General features: G+C 37.1%; 1 long non-coding RNA gene across 1 annotated transcript in view; it reads left to right on the top strand.

Moving 5' to 3' along the window:
* LOC118014900 overlaps positions 1-14915 on the top strand; it is a 160271-nt gene that overhangs the window by 144057 nt on the left and 1299 nt on the right. The window contains exon 5 of the long non-coding RNA XR_004680415.1: positions 9234-9303. This is a non-coding gene — a long non-coding RNA (uncharacterized LOC118014900). The remainder of the gene's footprint in view (positions 1-9233; positions 9304-14915) is intronic.

The raw sequence follows: 14915 nt of genomic DNA, 5'->3' as shown, positions 1-14915 counted from the left end.
TTTAGGCTGGATTAAATAAGTAGTGTGAAGGCCTTATATGCTTTTCAGCATAAAAATATGATTCAAGTGGTTTTACAAGGATGATTGGGAAGGTTTATTCAAGAAGGCTAGAATATGGGTAAGGAAACCACCTAGGAGAGAGTATCATAATAATTCTATAGTGATGTAATGATATTGGAAATAGTAATGGTAACAATTATATCTAACATTTATTTAACCCTATATGCCAGGCCATGATTTTGGGGGTTTGTTTTGTTTTGTTTTGTTTTATTTTCAGTTTTTTTGTTTTTTTTTTTAAATTGAAGTGTAGTTGACACACAATGTTACCTTAGCTTAAAGTGTACAACATAGTGATTCCACAAGTTTATACATTATGCTATGCTCACCACAAGTGTAGCTACCGTCTGTCACCATACACCACTATTACAGTACCATTGACTGTATTCCCTATGCTGTACCTTTTATCCCCATGATTTTTTCATTCCATAACTGGAAGTGCCAGGCACTGTTTTAAGTGTTTCAAATATATTAACTTATTCTCACAAGAACCACAGCCTAGGGGATTAAAAATGATATATATAAAACACATATTTTTATCCCATTTCACACATAAGGAAGCTGAAATATAGAGAGATTGGGTAACTTACCCAAGGTCACAGAGCTAGGGAGTGACAGAGATTAAAGGTAAACTATGAGATATTTCAAAGGGAAAAAGAAACACAGCTTGATAAAAGTCAAGATATAAGATAATGGGATGGGAGAGGCAAAGATGACTTTTAGGTTTCTCACCTAGGAAAAGAGAAAACTGAAGAAGTCAGGATGAGAAGTCAATTTGTTGAGAGATGTCATGGTTGTTGGGGACAAACTGGCCTTGATGTAGTGACTGGACATCTCCACAAAATATTCATGGTAATCCTGCATAGACCTACTGAAAGCCTACTATAACAGACTTGTCTAGGTCAAAGGAGTTGCAAACATGGGTTTTATAGGACATTTTTAAGGTATTAACTTTATATTCTGTAGGGACTTAGGTGAAGTCAGGGACACAGGTTAAGAGTTGAAGGGTTTATACACTTAAAAATGATTGAAGTGGTAAACTTAATATTATATATATTTTACCAAAATAAAAAAGATTTGAGAAGCTGTTTTAGGAGTCCAGGTAAGAGATGATAAAGACATGAACTGGGGAAATGTAATAAGGAAGATTTACTGAGTCATCCATCCACCCAGTTATTCTAGCTAGACTCATAGGAGCTATTTATTATTTAACATTTATTGACCCGGTACTAAATGCCAAGCACTGTGCTGGGGCACAAAGATGAATAATAATCCCTATCATCAATTGCATAATGCACTCAATTGTCTAGTGAGATAAACAGATATATATGCAATATTCATAATACAACATATCAGGGCAGCATTGGAAAAAAGTAAAGGGCATTATGGAAGCACAGAAGAGGGCAACCTATCAGTTGTGGCAAACAGTCAAGGAGGGATTCTGAGACATGGTGGCTCCTAAGCTGGTTCTTCTACAATGAAGATCTTGCCAGGTAAAGGAAAATTGGAGGGAGGAAGGGCATTCTGAGTAGAAAAGAGCACATGAGGTGTTGTTGAAATATTTGCTGGGAGGCATAGAGGTGCAAAGGAAGGGACTGGGAGACCTTGGCACTCGAGGGACTCTTGTTGCTCCAGGACACCCACTCCTACCTTGACAGGGCCTATTCCCTTTGCCCATAAATGGTGATGGAGCCCAGAACCCCAACTACCCCAGGTGGGAAGAGCAGCCCTATCAGGCAGGGTAGACAGCCCAGTACCTTTGGAAGCACTGGGAGACAGCCCCTGTGAAGTTCCTGGGTCCGACTCCAGAAGGAAAAGCAGTGGAGAGGGCTATTCAGAAGATTTTGAGGACATAATGATGTAATGTATGGGGATTAACATAAGAATAAAAAAAAAAAAAGATTTTGAGGACAGTGTAGACCTCAGGAACGGTGTAGCTATCACCAAGAGAAGATTGAGTAAGAGCGGGGAAATGGAAGATTTCCCGAGTTAACTTTAGAGTTTTATTAATGGGAGTGCTCATGGGACACATCTTAGAGATTCCCAGAATAATTGCAGGAGTCACCTGAGGGGAAATGAACTTTCAGGGGTGTCTCTAACAGTGGCTAAAGGCAGAAAAATGCATTGTGTACTGGATGAGAGCAGCCCTCTAAGTCAAGCATACTTGCTTTAAAATTTATTCTACCAGTTAATAGCTATCTGAACTGGGCAATTTTTTAAAGTTCCCTGAGCCTCTACAACTTTTCCTATAAAATGAGGATTATAATAATGTCTGCTACATGATGCTGCCATGACGACTAATGATAAGGACACCCCCGTTCTTTGCATAGTCCCTAACACATGGTAAGTAAGGTTGGTTACTACAACCATTACAACTAAAGTGACACCACTTTACCTTCCAGTCAGAGGGACAAGACATACAGAAATGGAGAGACCAGTGGTAACATTTTCAAATTTATAAGGTAAATCAGTTATTTTTTAAAAGAGTTAGTTTTCTAGATGTTTTCCTCCCATGGAGTGAAGGGATACCCATGTAATTAGTCTTTTTAATAGTTGAATATCTACTTATGAAGCCAAAAATGAAAGTTACAGGTTATTGAGAAATTGCCTTCAGTTTACTAGAAATACAAGACAAAATATGCCAAATAGGACTGTCTCAATATTAATTTTGGAGTGAACTAATTAACAATAATTTTCTATTTCTGTTCTTATTTTCATAGTTTCCTTGTTTAGTAAAAACCAAGCAATCCAGTTAATGAAGTTAGTTCAATAGATGGAGTTGATGTCCTCAGAGATTCTCGTAGGGGAGGGGCTGATGTTTCACACACAGGGTAAAGGAGCACACGGTAGCTATTTCTTGTGCTGAAAAAAAGAACATCAACACATTTCAGTGAGTTTTTCCCTTGGGAAATTGTGCCAGGTACACATTTTACATTTTCACATATTAGGAAGCTAAATATCTTAAAATATAGGAACTAAGTCAGCTCCAGTGCTATGTATTAACAATCCTAAATCACTCTTATCATACAAATCCAAAAGTTAAGTGAAATGAAGCTTTCTATTTTTTTAATAATAAGAAAAATAAAGCCAAGGAGGGAAATGTTGCCTGTCTTTAGAAGCATGCATTCTAATTAATAAAAATATAACTTATAGGGAAAAGCATAGAATTTATCTATGTGAAATTCAATCTTGTAGTCATTTTGGAAAACAATACTCCCAGTTCTGTAATGAAACTGATGCCTTAAAAAAATTGGGAGTACATGGGGCCCCGTGGTGGCTCAGTTGGTTGAGCATCCGACTCTTGATCTCAACTCAGGTCTTGATCTCAGGGTCGTGACTTCAAGCCCTGCATTGGGCTCCACACCCAGCATGGAGCCTACTTAAATAAATAAATAAATAAATAAATAAATAAATAAATAAATAAATACTGGGAGTACAAAATTATCTGACAATGTTAACAATTTCTGCCCTGTCTGTTGAGACAAAAGATCTTCAAACTGTGCAAATAAGACAAATATAGTTAAGAGGGAACTGAATCCCAAGATATGGAGAAGAGTAAAAGAGTACTTGGTCACAATCAACATTGCCATTCTTTCAGACCAAGATATATCACAGGATACAAAAGGAATGTGCAGGTGCAATCAAGGACCCAAATAGATTACTAGTGAGAAATCATAGAGAAATAGAGAAGAATCTTAAGACTTGAGAAAAAAAAAAAAACACCTCTCTCTTCCAAAAAGGTTAGCCCAAGAAACTACCAAAAATAAACTTTGTATCTATACCTAGCAAAATCCTAAAATTGTTTACGGTTTGCCAATACTTAGGACACAAAGAGGTGGTCACAATGATCGATAGAATCCAGATGGGTTCACTAAAAGAAAGAACTGCCCAATTAACCAGCAGTTAAGGAATGTCACAGATACCAAATACCAGGATTTTAGCAATGCAGTTTAAAAGCTTCTCAAAAAACCCTCATGAACCAAGGACATATTTGCATGCTTAATGTAGGTGAATTCATTGGTGGTTGAATAATGTTAAAGATGAATGAGAATCTCCTTAGAGGTTTAAGGGGTTTTGTATCTGGTCTAGTTCTTTCCTGTAATGATGGTGAAAGGGCACCAAGAAGACACATAAATCTCAATTGCATGATTATTTCATTGAATTATAGAATAAATTTTTTTTAATTATAGAATAAATACTTCAATAGATTTTTGCCTTTTTTCCAAGACTGGTGAAAAATTGGGTCCAAGATAAGTAAGGTGAAATTTATGAAATGTAAATAGAAAATTTTACATACTAGTTCAGAAGGCAAATATGTAAAGCTTTTCTAACTTTATCCTTAGAATGACCCTGTGAGGTGGGTAACATTTGCCCTGTTGTAGGTGATAAAACTGAGGTTTGCTGAGTTAGTAAGTTTCCCAAGTCATATTTCAGCTCTTCTTCCATTGTCACATCTCCATTTATTCAGTCTGACTTCCTCTTACCAGGAATCTTGTGATTACATTGGGCCTACCCAGATAATCCAGGATGATCTCCTTGTCTCAAAATCTCTAATTTAATCCTATCTGCAGAGTCTCTTTTACATGTATAAAAGAACATTCACAATTTCCAGAGATTCAGACATGGACACATTTGGGGACTATTATTCAGCCCAACCATACTGTGCATAGTGAGCAAGGTGCAGAGTAGTTGGAGATAAGGTCAGAAAGGTGACTAAGAACTAACTTCCATGGGCCTTGAAGGCCATCATAAGAATCTTGGGTTTTACCATAAATTAAATTAAGAACTCTGCAGAGCAAGTGACACAGTTGAACTTGTGTCTTTAGAGGATCACTCCAGTGGCTGTCTTGAGAAGAGATATAGGAAGATATGATAGATGCAAGAACAGTGAGAAGGTGCTTTCAGAGATCTAGGGGACAGAGGTGGTAGCTCATACCAGGCTGGTAACAGTGAAAGTGGTCAGAAGTGGTTAGATTCTGGAGATATTTTGAAGAATAGATCCAACATGACAGATTCAATGTGCTCAGAGAAAGAGTGGTCCAAGGATTATTTCTTTTCAATCTGAGCAACTTGAATTGCCATCAACTCAAATGGAAACTTCTGTAGAAGGAATAGTTTTGGAGGGGTGGTTAGAATAGAACCATACATTCTGCTTTTTAGTCAATGTCACCATGACTATTAGACATCTAAGTAGAGATATTGAATAGAGAATTGTATTTAGGAATCTGGAAGTTAGAAGAAAATTCAGAGTTACAAATATAAATATGGGAATACAGGAATTGTCAGCTTATAGTTGGTGTTTTCAGCTGTAAGACTGGATGAGATCATGAAGGGGGTAAGTGTAAGATAAATAAGAAATGATCAAGGATGAATTCTGGAGCACATCCTCATAAGGAGGACAAGAAGAAGGGAAGGTATAAACAGGGGCTAAGAGAAAATGACAGTGCAAAGGCAGTTTCCTGGAAGACAAGTGAAAGATGAAATATTTTAAAGATGATGAATTATTAAATGTGACATGTGAGATGAACACTGAGTACTGGATTGACCAACCCATGTGGTCTGGGATAATCTGATAACTCAGAGTGGTAATGGCCAAGACAGTGAGCGGATATAGATAAATCACTTAGAACAATCGTTTCCAAACTTTGCTGCATTTTGGAATGAATCACCTGAGAATCTTTTTAAAATAGTGATACCTAGGCACCCCCCCCCCAAAAAAAAACCCCACCTCTCTGATTAGAATTTTGTAAAGCTCCCCAGCTGAATCTAATGGACAGCAAAGTTTGGGACACACTAGTTTAGAACAATGCCAGGATCTAGAAAACTTTTTGGTATAAATTAAGTTGAGGAAGCTTGGTGGGAAGGGACAGGGTTTGGGGGGTAAAGAGAGTGGAAATTATTGTGCAATTGACAAATTATGCAGGCAGAATCATTGTAAATTGATTGCTCATTATCCAAGGGTTGCCTTGACAAGTATAATTACATCAGGTTTTCCCCATTCAGTGCACCAAAACTTTTGGTCCTTATACCAAAATTGAGTAGAGACTTTGCTCAGCAACTGTTGGACAAAGGCAAAGAAAAGATGTCTAGGAGTGAGACTAATACCTCCAAATAGTGGGCAAAGCCAGAATGCAAAGACTAAATAAGTGCCAATGAAGAGTCACCCTCAGCCCCAGTGACAATTTGTAGTGACACTTTCCAAGTAGCTCTGAACACAGTTTATACCACCACTTCAGACTGCCTGAAGAATTAAGAGCACAGATAGGTTTTATTTCTTTTGTAGCTGGTGTAACCATATCCAAACTATTTTTTTCTCTGTTGTAGAAATCTTGCAGCTGTGAATTTAATGCCAAGTTGCATATTTCAAATAAAGTTCAATAAAGAAGGCCTAATTCAGATAACAAGAGATTCTCTGAGGTTCTTTATACACCAGCTGTTAACTTTTGTGTTGAAATGCTGGTTGGCTATTTGATACTTTCCTTTAATTCAGAAAAGCACTTGAAACACTTAGGGAAGCACTGGATTGATTTTCAATTTGGGAATCCCATGTCTGCAGAGCAACTCAGAAATAGTTCAATAAAATTTATAAGTTTTCTGCTCTAGCAAGCAGGTAAAATGGAGTTAGAAATGCATTCTGGAAAAACAAAAGTTTGCTTATGATGCAGTAAGAAGTCTATACAGAAGGAAATGTGAATGCAGTCAGGAGGGAAATCGGATGGGAGTGCCCCAAGTAGGAGGATTCCAAGGCTAGTAGAGGGAGTCAAAGATTAAGAGCTGGGGTGTCAGGGGCATCTGGGTGGCTCAGCTGGTTAAGCAACTGCCTTCGGCTCAGGGCATGATCTCAGTGTCCTGGGATCGAGCCCCACATTGGGCTCCCTGCTCAGCGGGAGGTCTGCTTCTCCCTCTCCCACTCCCCTTGCTTGTGTTCCCTCTCTTGCTGTCGCTCTCTGTCAAATAAATAAATAAAATCTTTAAAAAAAAAAAAAGGAGTTGGGGTGGCAATTGTAAAAAGAAAGATCTGGAAAAAGGAAGCCAATACAGACTGCCTGATCAGAGAGAAGGGGTAAATAAAAGAATAAAGAACTAATCATTGGGAACAGGAGAGATAAGAAATGAAAGACAAAGGCAAATAGGAGAGTGCCCAAACAAAAGAGAAGAGGCATAAGAAGGCCAATTAACATGGCAAACTTTGGGGCAGGGAAAGGAAAAGGGAGTGTGCCTGGAACCGAAAGGGACAGTGGTTATGCCAGAAGCTGGAAGAAAGCTGCTCATATCCTGTTTTGAAGGAGGAAGGAGGGTCAAACTCCCTGTTTTCTGCTGTTGCTGATGACTTTTCCAACTGTTATCCCTACAGCAAAAAAAAAAAGCATCAGAGTAAAAAAAAAAACTATCTGTAGATGACAGAAATGAAAACAGTTGTAGTTAATTTATTACTGATAATTTTCAAATGTGAAAGGTCTGGTGAAAGAATGGTGTAACTGACAAGAAAATGTGACTTATATATGGCATGGAAAACAAGATAATAAAGTCCTTTCAAAACACTTCAGTAAATGTCTGTAAGGACCATGAGTAAGCCTAGTTGCAAAGTCAGTGGATGTTATATCTGATTTATAAAATGAAATGAACATACAGAAGAAATACTATTGAGATATAATAATCCTGAGACATAACACATATGCCATACCAACCAAATGCAAATAGGGTATGCTAAGAATATCCCAAATTATCAAGTAAAGAGATCTAGTAAGTCTGGAGTAGAGTCTAAACATCTGTGTTTTTATAAAACCTCATGCATGCATCTAATGTACATCCTCAACTGAGAGCCATTGGCCTAGAAAATATTAGATCCAAATGAAGAAGTTTGTGGCCAATAAGCATTTTAAATAATAACTGAAATCTATGACTAGTAACACTTTACATTTAGTTTCATGCCTAATATCATCAGGCAAAATAGCACCAAATGGAAACATGTCATGGACAGCAAGAGCATTGACAAATCCCTAGGAACTTCACATACAGGATGCAATTTCTGAATTATTTATTATTTACTTATAAAAATTTTACCTAGGGGAGAATAAACGTCTCTTTGGATTTGACAATTCTTCTCATGCAACACATCGATGGGAATACAGATTTCTTTTTAAACCTAATCATTTCTAGTACTTTACAAGGTGAAGGAACAAATCTTTGTGATCTTGCAGGGAACCCCTGGGAAATCACAAAGTTTTAGGTGCAAAAGATATCCTGTAAGTTTTACTCTATTTTTTTCCTATACTGAGAGCTTCGTTTGGGGAAGACAAAAATAAATATTATTGGAGGAGATTTAGACTTGATTAAGATAAGATCAGGGGTGCCTGTGAATAATACTTGCTACCTATTTAACTGAAGTGACAAAAGAATTTTGAAATACACATAGAAGGTAACATAATTGTAAAAATATTAGCTCTTTCAGAAGTGAAGCTTCTTTGCTCTTCTCTTTTTTATTGTTTTTAAAAATAATACCGGATGTAATAAAGTCAACATAAAGCACAGACAGTTACTCTGATAAGAGAATCTTTGTTATGTAAGCAAATAACACAGAAAGATTAACCCTCCATATCATAATGAAAGCAATAAACAGTAAACCAAGGAAGCAATCCCATGAACCCTGAGCAAACTTTGCCAAGCTATTAAGACGTTCCATAGCTTTTCAGACTCAGTTATCATAAACCAAGGCAAATAAAATTTACATTCCAAGTTTTGCCTTTTATTGTGCTCTTTAGTATCCTGCAACATGCTGGGACTTTAGGATAAATCTTGCAAGACCATGAGAACTAATTTCATGAGAAACAGCATACAAGGCTTTCACCATTACTGCCTTCAAATGAACCAATAAATAGCATTTTTTAAAGTTCTCAGTTTCAATTGCCAATACAGTTAAAAATCAGTAGACCCAATCCTCACAAACAAACTCTTTGGTGTCCTTGATAAGTTTTAAGTGTGTAAATGGGTCTGAAGAACAAAAAAAGAAAAAGAGGAAAAGGACAGAGAAGTACTGTGTTAAGAAAAAAATTATTTCCCTTGAAAGTAGAAGTACATGTATAGTCATATTTTCTCTGTCATTATTGCTCCTAGTAGTCTCAAACAACAATACTAATGATAATTTTTAACCTAAGTAACTGTCTTCTATTTCACAGAGAAAATTTGGATGTGGATAATGGAGAACAGTCTGTCACAAATCAGCATTTTAGCCCACAAGCAGAACTCGTAAGTACACATAACATGACTTTCTATAGACACATACTTGCTACAGCCTAATACATGTTCTGAAAGTGGCAGAACTTAACCAAAGATACAGCCTATCTGTAGCATATTAAAAGCAAAAGCATATAAACATAAAAGTATGCTTAGAGTATGCTTAGTCATCAAAGTTTCTGTGTTCTTACTTAGAAATGATTTAGGTATTCCAGGACTATTCATTGATTAGCTCATTTTAATCAGTCTAAGGTTCAAGTTCTCTTGAACTTTTTTCAAGTTACTAAGATTTTTTTTTATAATTGAAATATAATTTATATACCATAAAATTCCCCATGTCAATATGTACAATTCAGTAGGTTTTGGTATATTTGCGAGATTGTGCAACCATCACCATTAACCAGTTCCAGAATGTTTTCATCACTCCCAAAAGAAAACCTCATATCCATTAGCAGTAATTCCCCACTTTCCCCTTTCCTCCACTCTCAGCAACTGCTAATATACTGAATGTCTATATGTTTTACCTATTCTGTACATTTCATATAAATGGAATCCTATAACATGTGGCCTTTTGTTTCTGGCTCCTTTCACTTAGCATAATGTTTTCAAGGTTCATCCATGGTGTAATATGTATCAGTATTTCCTTCCTTTTTATGGCCAAATAATATTCCACTGTATGAATGAATATACCACATTCTGTACACCTCCATCAATTGGTGGATATATGGGTTGTTTCTACTTTGGGGCTATTATGAATAACACTGCTATGAACATTTGTGTACAAGTCTTGATATGAACATATGATTGGATTTTCTTGAGTGGAACCTAGGAGTTGGAATTTCTAGATCATATGATAACTCTACATTTAAATGTTGAGGAACTACAAAACTCCCACAGCAGCTGCATTATTTTGCATTCATACTAGCAATGTCTGAGGGTTCCTATTTTTCTGCATTCTCACAAATGCTCATTATTGTCTGTCTTTGATTATAGCCATCTCAGTGTTTGTGAAGTGGTATTTCACTGTGGTTTTTAATTGCAATCCCCTAGTGACTAATGATGTTGAGCATCTTTTTCATGTACTTACTGGTCATTTGTATATATTCCTTAAAGAAATGTCTATTCACATCCTTTGCCCATTTTTCAATTCATTATTTGCCTTTTTATTGTTAAGTTCCCTAAAGAGCTTAGAAATTATCTTCAAGCTGGCATACTAGAAAACATGATTCCTATTGAAATAAGGTGTTTCAACTTAGTGTTTTGAATGTTAATGAATTTTAAATACACAGAATCACATTTTTATTACCAATCTGTATAAGTTTAGAGAAAGCATACCCAAATAGAATTTAAAAAGCACTTTTATATTATATTTAACATTGGTAAATCAGAGTAAATATTGCTGTTGTTTATCATACCAAAAATTACTCAACTAGTCATATTTGCCAAAATTTTACCTTAATTATATGAACTTGGAATCTTAAAATGTTTCTGAGTTAGTTTCTGTATGAGCACTTTTTAAAAAAATTATAGCACATTGAAAGTATTATTAGTACAAATTCCATATTTTCTTGGACTTTTAGGGATATCCAAAGTACACATTTCTCTCTATAAACTCATTGGAATAGAGCTCCTTTATTTTTCTATTTACTCTTTCTCTCTGTCCTTTAGCACCAGGAGCACATTTTCCTCCCTCTGCCTTTATGAGTGGTCTGACCCTGAAACATCGCTGCCTGCCTGACTTCCCTCATTCCTCACAGCTTTTCTTTCTTAGGACAGGTTCCATCACCTATTCTCCTGATCTTTGTTATATCAGAAATTCCCCCTCTACCTAGTCTTTTTTGTAAAAGTTTTGTTTATATCTGAGCCTTTTCTGTCATTACTTTGTTTCCATGCTTACTTGTTTTTGTCTTTGTTTTTTCACCTCCCACTGCCCTAGGTGAATGGATGGAAGAGTTGTTCTTCAATCATTTGCTTTAATATTGCTTTAGACTTTATTCTAATCAAACTTTCTTAATCTCAATTTCATGCTCCATCTGTCTCAAATTTCTCTTAATTTTCATTAAGACACTTAATGTTACAAATGGTATAACACAAACATCCATTCTTTGTCATTTGAAATAGTAATATTTAAAGTATTTTTTATCTACTATATTTTCCCTACCTTTCATAAGAGCCTTGGAGACAGGTATCAGGAAGGAAGGGGAGCCAGGAGGGAGAAGGGGAGGGAAGAAGGGAGAGAAAAGAATGAAAAGACAAAGAGAAGGAAAAAGATGGGACGTCTCTTCTGCTGCTTGGAATCAGCAGACCGAACTCCTTGTTCCCACCTTCCTGCATTGAAATACTTTGGCATTGCTCCATAAATTCGGTAAAACATCTTTGTAACATAATTACAAGTACTTAAAATATAATAATAGGTTTGTCCATCAATAACACTTGCTCTTCAAATTGTTCTTTCATCTTTCACCTGAGCAAGACTCTTTTTGTGAGAGACCTAGCCAAGGACAAGGGTGAAGTCTGGGGTTCCAAAAAAGGGCTCCCCTGACAGCTGAAATGTCCCATGAGTACTGGGCTGAAAGGCAAGCCAACAGCTTTGTTGTTAATGGATGTTAACTGTGGACCCAACAGAACTCTAGGCACTATGGACCATGAAGATGTACATAATAGAGTGCCTGCCCTTCAAGAGTTTATAGTAAATTGGCCTACTGAATTAAGTGTCATTACACACTAGAACATAAGGGTATACATGAATGAATATATCAGTGCTGGGAAGGGGAGTACTGTGGACACAAATGGGCTTGGAACAGCTTCATGAACGAGACTGACTTGAACTGTGTCTGGAAGGGATGGAAGGATTGGCTGGATTGAGGACATGAAGGCTGGAGAGAGGTGGCCATTATTATCAAAGAAACATAAACCAACCCAGAGGAAGGAAAAGATAATACAGAGTATTTAGGAAATATTGAAGAAGATAAAAATGGAAATATTCTCAAGGCCCGTGAATGCCAAACTGAGGACCCTGAATATTACTCTCTATCCTGTCGCAACATAAAGAAGGACAGTAATTTCTGAACAGGACTTCTTTGTCTAAGCTATAACCTGTGCCTGCAATGGTCTTGCCCCCACCCTCATTCCCACCACCACCCTTTTCTTGCTACATCTGGCTCCTTCTCATATTTGCTTTAAATGTCCACTTCCTCAGAATACCCTGTACATGGAATCCACTCCCCCTTAACGGTCTATCACAGCATCTCTGACTTGTTTGCATATAATTAATTTGACCACCAAGTGTAACTCTATGTTTATTTATCTGCCCAGCCCTTCTGCCAGCTCCAAGTGTCACAAACTCAGGGACGACATCCTCTGTATTTGTTTACAATGTTTTCTTGACAGTAATGGCCACCTTTCTCCAGCCTTCCTATCTCAATCCAGCCAAATCTTTCCTTCTCTTCCAAACCCAGCTCAAGCCAGTCTCATCCACAAAATTTTTCCAGCCCATTTCTTTCCACAGTACATCAAGAAGAGAAGGCTAACCGCTTCCATGAAACATCAACTTTGTAAGCAGTCAAAAAATAGGGAAGGATGGCGCCTGGGTGGCTCAGTTGGTTAAGCGACTGCCTTCGGCTCGGGTCATGATCCTGGAGTCCCGGGATCGAGTCCCGCATCGGGCTCCCTGCTCGGCAGGGAGTCTGCTTCTCCCTCTGACCCTCCTCCCTCTCATGCTCTATCTCATTCTCTCTCTCAAATAAATAAATAAAATCTTTAAAAAAAAAATAGGGAAGGAACCCTAGGAAAGAAAAGAATAGGAGAAACAATATCCCCAGTCACAGAAAGAAGAGTTTCAAACAGAGGGTGATAAACAGCCTTAGAAAATGTACAAATGAAGAGTAACAACAGAGGGCTTCCCACTTAGAAATAACCATGGATCCTTAAGAGACAGTTTCATTGGGGTGGTAGGGATGGAAAGCATATTGTCAGGGTTCAAGAGTGTGCTTTTGAGAAGCCTGAAAAAAGAAAGAAGAAAGATAGCTTGCATTTAGGGATACGAGAAATATGGAGCATTGACAAGAGAAAGATTAAAAACATAGGGTCAAGAAGAGATGGCTGATGGTGCTGAAAAAGACAGTTGGGAGGGAATCGTTAGTGACGCATTGTTAAAGGAAGCTTCAGAACATTCCTCACAGAATTGCCAAGACTGCATAAGGCAGCAACCTAACATCACATTTGCTAATTCCTCACAAGTTGGAACAATAGCAAAAGGCCATAAAAGAGGCCTGACAAGCAATAGGCCTATGTTAATAAGACATTGAGGAATGAGCACGAAACTGCAATGGGAGGGTTGTCTGTACCACAAAGCCCAGCCATAGCCATTTATCTTCTCCTCCAGATATCTTTACCAAAATAAATCTACATGGCTCTCACTCATATACTTAAGAAAAGGTTTTGCATAATCTTTCCCTAAAACATCATAGAATTTCAGATCTGGAAGGGACATTAAAAATTATCTAATCAACAATTCAATAATAAAAAACCCAAAGAATCCAATTTAAAAATGGGCAGAAGATCCGAATGGACATTTCTCCAAAGAAGACATATAGATGACCAACAGGCACATGAAAAGATGCTCACCATCATTAACCATGAGGAAATTTCAAATCAAAACCACAATGAGGTGTCACCTTACACCTGTCAGAATGGCTATTATCAAAAAAACAAGAAATAACAAGTGTTGGCAAGGATGTGGAGAAAAGGGGACACTCATACTATTGGTGGGAATGTAAATTGGTACAGCCACTGTGGAAAACAGTATGGAGGTTCTTCAAAAAATTAAAAATAGAACTACTCTATGATCCAGTAATTGCACTGCTGGGTATATACCCCCAAAATACAAAACCACTAATTCAGAGGGATACATGCACCCCTATGTTTATTGCAGCATTATTTACAACAGCCAAACCATGGAAGCAGCCAAAGTGCCCATTGAGAGATGAATGGATAAAGAAGTTGTAAGCCATTGAGCCATAAAGAGGAATGAAATCTTGCCATTTGCAACAACATGAATGGAGCTAGAGAGTACAATGCTAAGTGAAATAAGTCAGAGAAAGACAAATACCATATGATTTCACTCATACATGGAATTTAAGAAACGAACAGGCAAAGAAAAAAAAAGAGAGACAAACCAAGAAACAGAGGGGAGGTGGAAGGGGGGGGATGGGGGAAATGGGGAATGGGGATTAAAGAGTGTACTTATCATGATGAGCACTGAGTAATTTGTATAGAATTGTTGAATCACTATATTGTACACCTGAAACTAACATAACACTGTATGTTAACTATACCGGAATTAAAATTTTAAAAATATAATAAGGAAAAGAAAATGAAAACACTAAGTTGAAAAGGTATGTTCACTGTAGCATTATTTACAATAGCCATGACATGGAAGCAACCAAGGTGTCCATTGATAGATGAATGAATAAAGAAGATTTGGATATATATCCAACAGTAATAACTTGAGCATAAAAAATAATGAAATCTTGCCATTTGTGACAACATCAATGAACCTAGAAGGTATTATGCCCCATGAAATAAGTCAGACAGAGAAAGACAAATGCTGTATGATTTCACTT

This window comes from Mirounga leonina, unplaced genomic scaffold (assembly GCF_011800145.1).
Source record: "Mirounga leonina isolate KUSES-001 unplaced genomic scaffold, KU_Mleo_1.0 Mir_165, whole genome shotgun sequence".
NCBI lineage: Eukaryota > Metazoa > Chordata > Mammalia > Carnivora > Phocidae > Mirounga > Mirounga leonina.
This window is presented reverse-complemented; position numbering and strand designations above follow the sequence as displayed.